Below are 12,140 nucleotides of genomic sequence, written 5' to 3'. Positions count from 1 at the left end.
CACTAATACGTCGGTCGTAAACAATACAATCAACGGACTGCTATAGTAACATTCGAAAATCCTTTTCTACGCCTAAAATAGTAAATGATTCCAATTTTTATACCATATATAATTTACGATCCTCACAAACAATAGTCGTGTCGCAATCTACAACCTACCTAAAAACCGCCAGGTACAATAAACTTCAAACGTTTACGGTCGTCAAACATGAGGCGAGAAATTATAGAGCAAAGGGAAGTAATTTTCGCGGATTCATAAATTCCCACACCTCGTGAGTAATTCACAACTATTACTGAATTCCATTGAAAAACCATAATAGCGCCGAGTGCAAGACACCATATGGCCGTTATGGCCATCAACCATGTCCAAAGACATAAATGGGCACGTTGTCGTCACAGTCGGAATACCTGTGCGCGGCGGCGGCGGCGCGGGCGCAGGGCAGCCTTGCCGCGCACGCCGGCGGCCGGGGGGAGAAGGGGGGAGCTCCCGCGCAACCTGCTGCCTCCGTCACTCCTCGCGGCCAGTGCCTCGCCCGCGCATGCTCCGCGCCCATACGCGCATTCGACGCGAACCACAACCCGCTGTGTCTAAAACATTCAAAACAAACCAAATATAAGTGTCAAACAAGTGAAGTGACAGAAAGATCTAGTGATGTGCTCGTAAATATCGACATATAAGGTAAACAGTGCAGTAAATACTATGTTTAGTACAATTATCTCCAGTTTTATGATCAGCAAGGGCATTTGTATGTTAGCTATGCAGTTTATTATAATAATTATCAGTTTCACGACAACTTTATGACATGCAGAAACCATGGCGCTGAACAATATTTACTATGTATGTGATCGTAGTAATATTTGGAACAGGTGCTTCTGATTTGTGAATGACTTGAGAGTAATAATAGCTGGCGACCGGTTTGTGGCTTGCATAACATAAGTTAAATGGAGTAGTGTGTCATCGAAGCCTGCGCATTCTGAGCATATTTCTCAAGACAAGTACAGAAAGTGACAAATATTGCGAAGTGTCGACTTAATGACATCATGCTGTTATGTTCGCACTCCACCCACAGTGCCGTAGTACACGTGTCGGGAGGTTATAACAAATCAGCGATCACTGACAATTAAACAATATGACAATGACTTCAAATCAACGCAAAAACCTTTTCCTTCTTTTGTGTTTTGCTCAATTATCGTTTGTTGTCGTCCGATTCGGAAACGTATACAAAAATAACAAAACAAAAGACTTCGTTTTGGGTTTTGTTATTTCTGCCAATGACTTTGTTTACAACATGAGTAGTCCCAGTTACCTAATTACTAAAATCGTATACTTTGATCACCATATTTATTTAATTTAAATTCTTGTTTATTGTATATTTTAATTATTTATATAATTTTTGGAGTCCAAGATTATAGAATGTTAAATGTTTTATCGCCATATAATTGATTAGCAGACACACAAATATTTATACAGGGTTACAGGAAAAGTCGACCTAGATCCGCTAAGGGCGTGTAGTTTGCAACGTTTCTGACTGATTCTACTATGAAATACCCTATCCTAAACTCAACGGTTTTCGAGATATTCAATTTTTTACTTTTTTTGAAAAATTATCAAATTTTTGTCAATTTAAGCACATAAATTAAAATTTGTGAGTCCAATTCATCGTTTTATTTGTTTTTTACACAAACAATAAGATGTTCTATTATCTCCATAACCAAAATTGTGAGTAATGTAACTAAATTAGGTCATAAAAGGGGTTGAAAGTTAAAAAAGTAAGTCAAATTTTTGAAACTTTGTTTTTCGTTAGTGAATATCTAAAAAAAAATGTATGGGAGATAGTCGGCGGATGTGCTATAAAATATCTACGTTTCAACAGCTAACCAACAAGGTACAACAGTCAAGGTTTTTTCTTAGAATTCATAGAAAAAACCCTAGTTAAGTGCCCGCAGGTAGCAAATCAAAAGGGTTCTCGCCTATTGTTTTTCAACTTTGGTCGGAGCGTGAAAGCGAGAAAACTTACGATTTATGCAGGTGTGTGAGAAAGACAATGAGCCGAACCTGTTTGGGGTTCAATACGCCATTCCATTTTGCTTTGTGTTTGGTTGTTAGTCTGTTTATGTGATTCGTCCATGATAGATGCGATATCGTTTTGCTCTCTGTTTTCTACTCGACTTGGCTGTGTTTTCGGACTGTTTCTTCTTACTTGTGACTGCTGTGCTTGTGAACTGGACTCGGATTTTTGCTTGTGATACGGAACTGTTGATGATGTCGGCCTACACAAATGAAGAATATGCGGATATGTTAATTTGCTACGGATACTGCAATTGTGTGTCGGCACAAGCTCGTAGCGAATACATAACCCGCTATCCTGGTCGTCGAGTGCCGGATGTGAGCGTATTCGACGGAGTTTATCGAAGACTCCGAGAAACTGGCTCAGTTTCAAGACGACGTACAGATTTGGGAAGACCACGTGTAATTGTTGACGACGGAGAACAAGACAATGCCATACTACAACGATTCCGGTTGGATCCAACTATTTCCACTAATGTTGTTGCCCGTGACTTGGGAGTCTCGCAATGGAAAGTATGGTCTACTGTACACACTGCGGGCCTGTACCCATACCACTACACGCCGGTACAAGCGATGGAGGAAGGCGATCCCGCCAGACGAATAGATTTCTGCAGATTTATGTTGAACGCCGATGCAGAAGACCCTTCATTTTTTAAAAGAATTTTGTGGACGGACGAGTCAAAGTTTGATAAAGACGGTATTACCAACTACCATAATGCTCATTATTGGGCCCCACAACAACAAGGTAATCCTAAAAAGAAGAGAGTGAAAGGGTCACAACGCAGATTTAGCGTAAATGTGTGGATGGGAATAATTTCAAATTATTTGGTTGGGCCTTACTTTCTCCCAGACAATTTAAATGGAGAAGATTACGAAAATTTCCTAAGAGGGGACCTAAGCGATTTGCTCGACGACTTACCATTACAACTATTTCAAGAAATGTGGTTTCAACACGATGGCTGCCCTGCACATTACAGGAGAAGTGTCCGAGTATGGTTAGACACAAACTACGCTAATAAATGGATCGGACGAGGTGGGCCTTTACCGTGGCCAGCCAGAAGTCCGGACCTTACCCCCATGGATTTTTATGTATGGGGGCACATGAAGAGCCTCGTGTACAGGGAGCCCAACCCAATTTCCACTGTGGAAGAGTTGAGAGCCAAAATAATTAACGCGGCGGATCAAATAAGGCATAATTTAACAACAAGTGTTGTTAAAAGTGGATTGAGGAGAAGATTGCGACTATGCGTACGTAACAGAGGTGGACATGTTGAGCACGAAATTTAAAAATTGTTACACAATCCAATAAATGTTTATTATTATCAATCTTGTTTTATTTTCGTTTCTGAGTGCAGGTGTTAAATTAAACGTAATCAACACGGTAATTTTTTACCCTCTCAGTAGCTTAGTAGCTAAGTTTTTGGATGATTAAAAAAAGAAAACCTTGACTGTTGTACCTTGTTGGTTAGCTGTTGAAACGTAGATATTTTATAGCACATCCGCCGACTATCTCCCATACAATTTTTTTAGATATTCACTAACGAAAAACAAAGTTTCAAAAATTTGGCTTACTTTTTTAACTTTCAACCCCTTTTATGACCTAATTTAGTTACATTACTCACAATTTTGGTTATGGAGATAATAGAACATCTTATTGTTTGTGTAAAAAACAAATAAAACGATGAATTGGACTCACAAATTTTAATTTATGTGCTTAAATTGACAAAAATTTGATAATTTTTCAAAAAAAGTAAAAAATTGAATATCTCGAAAACCGTTGAGTTTAGGATAGGGTATTTCATAGTAGAATCAGTCAGAAACGTTGCAAACTACACGCCCTTAGCAGATCTAGGTCGACTTTTCCTGTAACCCTGTATACTGAGACTTATTACATACGCATAGGTCTATATCATAAACATTCATTTATTCATTTTCTCGCATTAAGCAGTGAAAATCGAAGTCAAAGCAACGTTATTTTGCAAGCTCGTGCAGGGTAACGCTAAAGACCTCGGAAAATCCTCTATTTATTAAAAAACTACCTTTACTAATTAATAAGGATTTTTCCTTAAGCTTATTTACGTGCTATAAATCTGAATGAAAGAATGTTTTAGGTTTACAATCTGATTAGCAAAGTGGACTGCAATGTGAAAACCTACATGTAATACAATCGATGATGAATTTAAATCACAATAATAATCGAAAGTATGCGAATGTGTTTGTTTGTGTGTGTGTGTATCTATGTAGGTATGCTAAAACGGCTTCAACAATTTCGACGAAATTTCGTATGGAGGCAGCTGACATCTTTTTGATTCTTAATGTTACGTGTCAGAGTCGCACTTCATTGACCGGTTTTTTTAAAGAACGAAAATAGTTACTTCATTTAGGTACCTATCCTTACGCGGAATTCTAATTTTTTATAAACATCATTTAAATCTCATTCCCATTCACAGATACAAATCCGCTAAAAACTGATTGTGTTCTGTTTGCAATATTTGGAAAAGCCCCAGAGGACGCCGCTTTCGTTGCGCTGTCGAAATACTCAACTCGATAACGTTTTCCAATACTTAATTGTGTTGTTAACTAAACGTAACGCAGACACGTTTTCTAAGTGTTATATTCACCATTTATAGATAGGAGTTTCTACGTGGACGGCTCGCACATTATTGAACTCAGCCGAGCACGAAGCACGTCGTTAACAAGCCGCTTGTTAAAAATAAAATTATACAATTTTAGCACCCCCTCAGTTTTATTCCTTTTGTACACACCTACACACAATTTAAAAAAATATCGAACTATGTTCGTTATTGCTACGTTTAGGTATTGTATTGTTAGCAAGATTGGAAAATAAGCGAACAATAAGCAGAACCTGTGAGGATTCGTGTACCGCGGTGTTTGAGGGTTAATTTATTAATATCGACGATATTGGATGTGTTATACGCCTTCTATTGAAGTCGAAAGCTTTTTTACCTTATATACTGGATCGATACTATTAGGATTAGCATCCAATTTTTCTTCAACGATGCTGTGATAATATGTTTTGCGATTAATGTAAGATATTTAGATGATATGATCTGACAGCTTACTAAGTAGTTATTTTGTATGTGATAGGCTCCCTGTCTAAATAGGTCGCAATTAATAAATAAATATTAGCGTAAAAAAGACTTATCAGCCACTTTGGCACTACTGAGATGGAAATTAAAATTATTAATTTTAATTTACCTGTTCTTTAGTCAGTTACGGTAGGTATAATAAAACAATATTGTACCTGCAAATATACTAAATACAGTTCCATCCAGCAGAGGTCAAAAACGAACGCAAGTAATTATTTTGAAGTCAGAATTATTGTTTTGCTTATGACCAAGATATGTTTTATAGTTAGTTAATTATACTACAAAGATCATATTTTTTATTTCTTTTCTATCGTTGTTTAACGTCATATAAGCATCATGAGATATCCTTTAAGCAAGATTAGATAGCAGTCTAACAAAAATACGATTCAGATTTTGTTATAGCCCTTGCCTTGCAAAAAAACAAACTTAATTCAGCTTGAAAGTTGAATAATTTAAAATTTATACTTACAGTACTTATTACTGTAATAAAGCCAAAAATTTACAACACAACCACAGCCAATTTTACATGTCACTACTAGACAATAACTTAAAAACTTTATACTGTTAAAGCAACCGAATACGTTGACTGCAAGTTATGATCTTTAATACTGAAATCTAGTCTTTTAATACTTTTAAGTGAGTCTAGGTTTAGTCTAGACTGGCCACCGTAGTAATCTCAGCTGCATCACACTTTGTTTCATTATAAATGTAATATATCGCGATGTAAGTTGCAAGGTGTCTTACACATTGAGGTTTACTTACCGTGACCGAGAACAATTAACATAACTATTATTTACATGTGACAGATGTAATATGAGAGGGTTAAAAGGACATTTATAAGGACTGGGATGGTTTTCTCGTGTTTGGTATAGAGACTGACTGAAGAAGAAGACTGTTTAAATTTTTAATGTAAGAAAGAGTAAGAGATATTTTTCTTTTTGTTAAAGTGAGATAAAAATTCAGAGGTCTGTAGCTATAATCAGCTAAATGTTAGCTTAATAAGATTAAAACGCAGATTGGTCTTGACAGTACTAATCTTTGTTATATCAAGCAGTAAAACTATAAACTTAATCTTTTTGGGCGTTACTGAAAAATTACTACTAAGTAAAAAAAAATATTTTTTCTAACTGGTAACATCGTAATATGCCTAATAAATAAAACAGGCCTGACAGAACACAAAATTAATTGGCATTAAAATAAAAAAAGTATATCAATATATTAAGCCATTCATAACCCAGTACCACTATAATATATAGATCAGCAAAAACTTAATTCGCGTAGGAAGAGTGCGTGCCTTGCGCCCGCGCATGAGTAGCGCTCATAATGACAACAAAGGAACGGAACAGCTAACCTCACTTCCTACAAGACTGATGGATGTGTTAGCGTGAAGATACGAAATTAGTCATTCAGAAAAGTTCCTGGTTATTATATTGATTTAAAGATTCATTGTTTGAAATGAAACTTATAATAAATATGATGATGATTAATGTTTTCTTTGTTAGAATTAGTTTTGCTGTGATTGGTATAAATTATAACTGGGTATTCAACTCACTAAAAGTATTAACTTAAGATTATGTATTTATCGAATTTTCGACTCAATAGGCAACATTTAATCATCACTCCCATTAGCATTGTCTTACTTATCGAAAAGCTTCAGTTATCTAATGTGTTCTTAACATGAACATTATGAAACTCATAAACATTAAATTCTAACAACTATCCGACACTGAACAGAAAATTAAACTAGTGCTGCAAGTAAAATTCAAATACTTCGGACCTAGTACTAATTAATAGGTCTAGTAAGAACCGAAGCAACCGCGGCGTGTGGAAACTTCAAAACTGTATGCACAACATAATATTAACTAGTTTATTACAAATATTAGTTTGTAGCACGACTCTATTGGTCGGTACACATTGAGCGCTGCTAATACACTTCTAAAGGACTTGCACTCGGTCAAAGCTATTTCTAGTCATTACGAACAAAAACCGATTTTGGTTTTTAACTGTTGCCGTTAAAAACCAGAACTATAAAAGTTAATGTCTTATTTATTGTCCCGGGGTAGGGTTGTCAGAAAAATAAATTAAAACTTAAACTTGAAATTATTGATATTAAATTCGGTATTAACAGATAAAAATACATTTTACATTGCAACAACAATGACTCATACATGTGTTTGCTATAAAGGTATAACCACACAATAATTGAAAACCTTTTTCGAAATATATTTCTATACAGTATTTCCTCGTTAAAGAGTGAGAATGCTTTTATTACCCTTGAGAGCGGCTTTGGGTAAACGTGTTTCACCCAACTACATACCCCTTATGGGGTACACATGATACACAAACATTCGCCATTATTCTTGTTGATTTTTATAGCCCGATTAATCTGGCAACCCTGCACCATAATATACAGCCGGCATTAGCCGCTACATTTACGATATTAGAATGGTAACAGTATGATAATAGCTGTATAGACCATAATATTGTGTATCATGTTGGAAAGATAAACCGTTAGTTAGAACAAATGCTTTATCCCTAATAGGTATCTTGCAGAATTTTAGCGACGACGGCAATAATTTGTAAGAATAAAAAGAGTGAACGCATTAAGACCCAGTTAGACGGGGATGGTCCCGTAGAATATGAAAAAGATAAAGAATTTTCCATCAAATATTGGACCTTACTAAACGATGCTTAACCACAGTTTTTATTTGTTATATTAGCAGCAAGAGAAAAACATAACCTGTAAAAATAGTGAAGAGCCTAGTGTAACAGTGATGCTTAAATAATAATATTTACCCTTTGAGTACACTAACTGAAAAGCTGTTATACAATTTGGAAAAGTAATCATGAAATGCATTGTGTACCATTAACTGCTTGCTATTGCTATTCATCTAATACCCGCGCAGGTTATATTGCATTAAAATAGCAAGTAGAAGTTATGTCTGACATGGCTTAGATACACGTAGGTAACAATTTCCTCGGATAAATCTCTTGCCCGCAGCCCTGGCGGCCGCTTAAACACAAGTTGCAACTTCCAATCATGTACGTGATATTTCCCGAGCTAATTTAATATATCCCTCAAGGTGTTAACAAGGCAATAAACGCTTCGTTCTTACGTTATAAAATACAGCTGGGTACAAGTCTGACTAACTGACTAAAATGCATTTAGTCGAATAGATTTCCAAAAAATATTTTAAAGTAGGTTCTTTTTTTTAAAAGTACTTTACTAGTCTAGGAACTTTTTTACCGACAAGTGGCGTTATAATACATTTCACCACCTTTCATGGATTTCATGTTCAATTTATTTAATAGACCTCACGTAGGACAAGCAATTGTGTGATACACGAATGATTGTTCTGCGTATAGGTGTTTTTATTGCCATTATTTTTATAAAAACTCAATATTGTAGATTTGAAATACTTAATATTAATTTCTGCTACTTGAATAAATTGGTAAGATAAATCTTATGAACTTGATAAAATAATAGAGACAATGGAGTCTCGTGGACACGACATCTAAACGATTGACTATCTTCAAGTCTATCCTGTAACGTGGAATAATGAACTTAATTTAAAAACTACTCAAAAACAAACAAGGCTTAGCAGAAAGTATTTTAATTAGGGAAGTCTAAAAGTATATACGTCTATCTGAACGTACAGATGTGTAACAGACTTGCCCAATTACAATCAATTCGAACGGGAAACTTGACAAAATGTTTTTCATTTCACCAAAGTCTGAACAGAAGGCTGGCCTACAACAAGTTTGGAGTGTTACGGCCCTCTTTAACTGCCACATTTCCATACAAATATGTACCCTAAGGTCCGCGGCATTGAGAAAACAAGGAAAATGAGGTTTTATGATTCATTTTACTTTATTTGTTAGCAAGATGTGCTCTTATGTATATTTTTTACAAGAATAAATTACGTGTGTAATTAGATTGCTTTTATTATAGCTTGGAAGAATCTTGTACGCTGTTTTTAATTCTCAATCTTTAATTTATTTTTTTTTAAATGTGTTTTTAGAAAATACTTCGAAGAACATGCAACAACTATTAACTAAACGCGTTAAAATGCTTCGCTGTATTTCTCTGCCATAAAAACATATTTTAACTAAACAAACATCAATAAATTATTGCAATTTTTCAATAGTATTGTAGTAAACCTATTTATTTCAATAAATCTAGCCTAAGTTCAATTTGTGGTTTGAAATTAAATGTTATCCAAATCATGAACCTTTTTTATCCAAATAACTAAGTATATTTTATGAACATGTCTTTAAATCATGTTCCATTTTGAATATCAATTTGCGTTGATCACGGCTACCTAATTTGAACCCAGAGAGAAAGACCTAGGGTGGGTGTGTTGTGTAATCAAATAAATATGTTGCTTATTCCGAGGTGCTTATGGTTAGTGTATCACAACACGTGATCAATCTACGTCGCGTCTCGTAGGTGTTGTGAGCGAATATTATTATGTATGTAAAGGAATCCGGCTCTATCTATTGAATATTCCGTGATTTTATGCCTTACGTAATAATATTATCAATGTGTTAACTAAAACTCATAAAGATATTTAACGGGAATGACGCTTAGAACATAATGATCACATTAATTGAAAAATTAAAAGTTTGTTTATGAGATATTATCCTATTAACAAAATCCCTATTATCAATTGATTTTAGACAGTTATTTAATCCTTATGTGCCGGAGAGTCTCACAAACATTCAATTTATATGGACGAGACTCAGAACAAGCATTCTTGAATCACACAAATACTTGTTCAACGAGAGGATCTAACCCGCGACACGTCTCGCTCAGTTTATTTGGCGCGGTGTACTACACCACTCGGGTATCCGTGCACTTAATGAGTGTCTAAATCAATCATCAATTAATGGTTAAAGAAAGTGATTAAGGTTATATCGTTCATTTTTTTACACAATGTGACATTACCACAATACCTTCCTATAGATGTTCTATTGCCAGGCCCGCAACCGCTTCCTATACACCGCAGGTACTCGCTGAGCATTGATCGTGAAATTGTGAAGCATTTATCATTTTTGCCAGGTTCATCAAGTAAAACTTAACTCTCTTTAAATATAATAGCCAACGTATTTAGTTGAAATCTAGGATCTGTAGACACATTAGACATTACCTTCAACCTCATTCACAGTATTTAGTGCCGCACCTTTGTTCGTCTCACTTGAATACGAGTCCGCTGCACGCACATTATTATAATCAGATCTGTTGCTGAACCATAAATCGATTCAAATCGCGCTGTGGGTGGCGAGCTTCATCGACACCCAATATCCATCGTCCCACAACTAAACTTTTTATATAACCGTGCAATTAACATTTAGCTCTGTATACCCGAGTTCCGGGACATTGCAAACGATACTGGGAATACGCGAATATAGGGATGTAACTCGTATCGTTTTCAAAGGCTGCATTTCGAAATATGGTGAGCAAATACTTCAGCTTGTGTATAATACTCGCAGCGATATTAATTTCCACGAATTTCTGTACCAATATCCAATAATGAAGTTCTCCGGGAAAACATTTTAATTAAAACTATGGCATTTTTTTTGCATGTCGAATTTATTGGTGACTTACTTTAATTGGAGTCTTTGATTTGTTAGATCATATCAGTATTTAATTCCTAAAATATTTATCATCTTATTATTTAGTTTATTAATTCGCGAAAATTTTGCTCATACCTATATTTACTTCTTCACCTTGCTAATTTTTTTTTGGAACAGTACACACCTCTATCACCTCAGATCCTTATTAAAGCGTTCAAAATTAAATCATAAAAGCAAAATTATAATGATATAGAAAAAAGAACAAGTATTATCATAATTAAGCTAGTCATCACGTATGATTTATTTAAATCATCGCTCCGTAGTGGGCGATGTAGGTAGGTTGTGTCGCCTCGCGCCTGTCCTTCTTGAAGGTACTATTTAATTAGTAATCATTAAAGTAGTGGAATGTTTACGACACGTAAGTTTATGGGACCTACTACCATATCTTAATGCAAGACAGTTGCGTGGAGTACTAGGCGGTGTTCTTAAACTATTGCGATAGTATTTCTACAAAAGATGGAAGCGACACCCAAGACATATCGAAGTAGGTAAATGAAAGGATAGTGCTTTGTTTTTCTCTTTGAGAATTAATAATTTTTGTGTAACACCTGTGTTTAGGTAATATACATGTTATTCTTAGCCTTCAATGTTATATTTATGTTATGTTACGCTACTCATAAATATAAAGTAAACAATCAGCCAGTTCTATCCAATACTTTTCAGATCGGTAAATATTTTATTAAGACACAAAATAACTCTACATTTGTCAATCGTTGACTCAATTTAAATATATAGTAGACCTACTTAAGTGCATCTAATATGAATCACACGTATCCTACGAAGACAAGTTCACCTCAAACGAAGATTCATAATTACCAATTGAACATAAATTCTACTAGTTATCGCACATTGACGACCCCGCAACTTAATATATGATTTCTAAGTAAAGATGTGTTTAGTGACGTAATGATCATTTAAAATAGAGGTGACGCTACATCAGCTGTTATGTCGGTAGCTAACACTGCCCACTAGTATCGATAATAGAATATTAGAATATCTTATATAATATCGGTAGTATAAGTATCGGTAGGTATGAGTATCGGACGAATTTAAGAGCGACCCACGCCTCTATTCGCTGCCTTCATCATTGTTCCCTTTTGTTGGCTTCGGACTTATTACGTTCGTTTATATAATGTACTAAATCAATACGTAACGAGAGATTTATGGCGACTTAAAGAATAGGTTCTGCTTCGTTAAAGACAAAGCTCTTCACACTTTTGATTTGCTATTTGTTTAAAAAGAGTGATATTCCGAAAAATGTCTTGTTATTATAAGCTAAGCAGTTGCGTCCACCATTCTTACTATGTAATCCGGTAAAGTAAGTCG

The 12,140-nt window shown here is 35.2% G+C and overlaps 1 protein-coding gene across 2 annotated transcripts in view; it reads left to right on the top strand.

The window, feature by feature from the left end:
• The first annotated feature begins 493 nt into the window (after window positions 1–493).
• The window catches only part of LOC113492703 (filamin-C), an 88,842-nt gene continuing 77,195 nt past the window's right edge, over window positions 494–12,140 (top strand). Inside the window, exon 1 of one of the 2 annotated variants that reach the window (XM_026870306.1) lies at window positions 494–678. The gene's annotated coding sequence lies outside the window, so the exon portion shown is untranslated. The remainder of the gene's footprint in view (window positions 679–12,140) is intronic. The other variant, XM_026870305.1, reaches the window with a different exon arrangement.

The sequence above is a fragment of the Trichoplusia ni genome, chromosome 4 (assembly GCF_003590095.1).
Source record: "Trichoplusia ni isolate ovarian cell line Hi5 chromosome 4, tn1, whole genome shotgun sequence".
In the NCBI taxonomy this organism is placed as follows: domain Eukaryota; kingdom Metazoa; phylum Arthropoda; class Insecta; order Lepidoptera; family Noctuidae; genus Trichoplusia; species Trichoplusia ni.
Note: the sequence above shows the minus strand (reverse complement) of the source record. Positions and strands in the feature narration are given on the sequence as shown.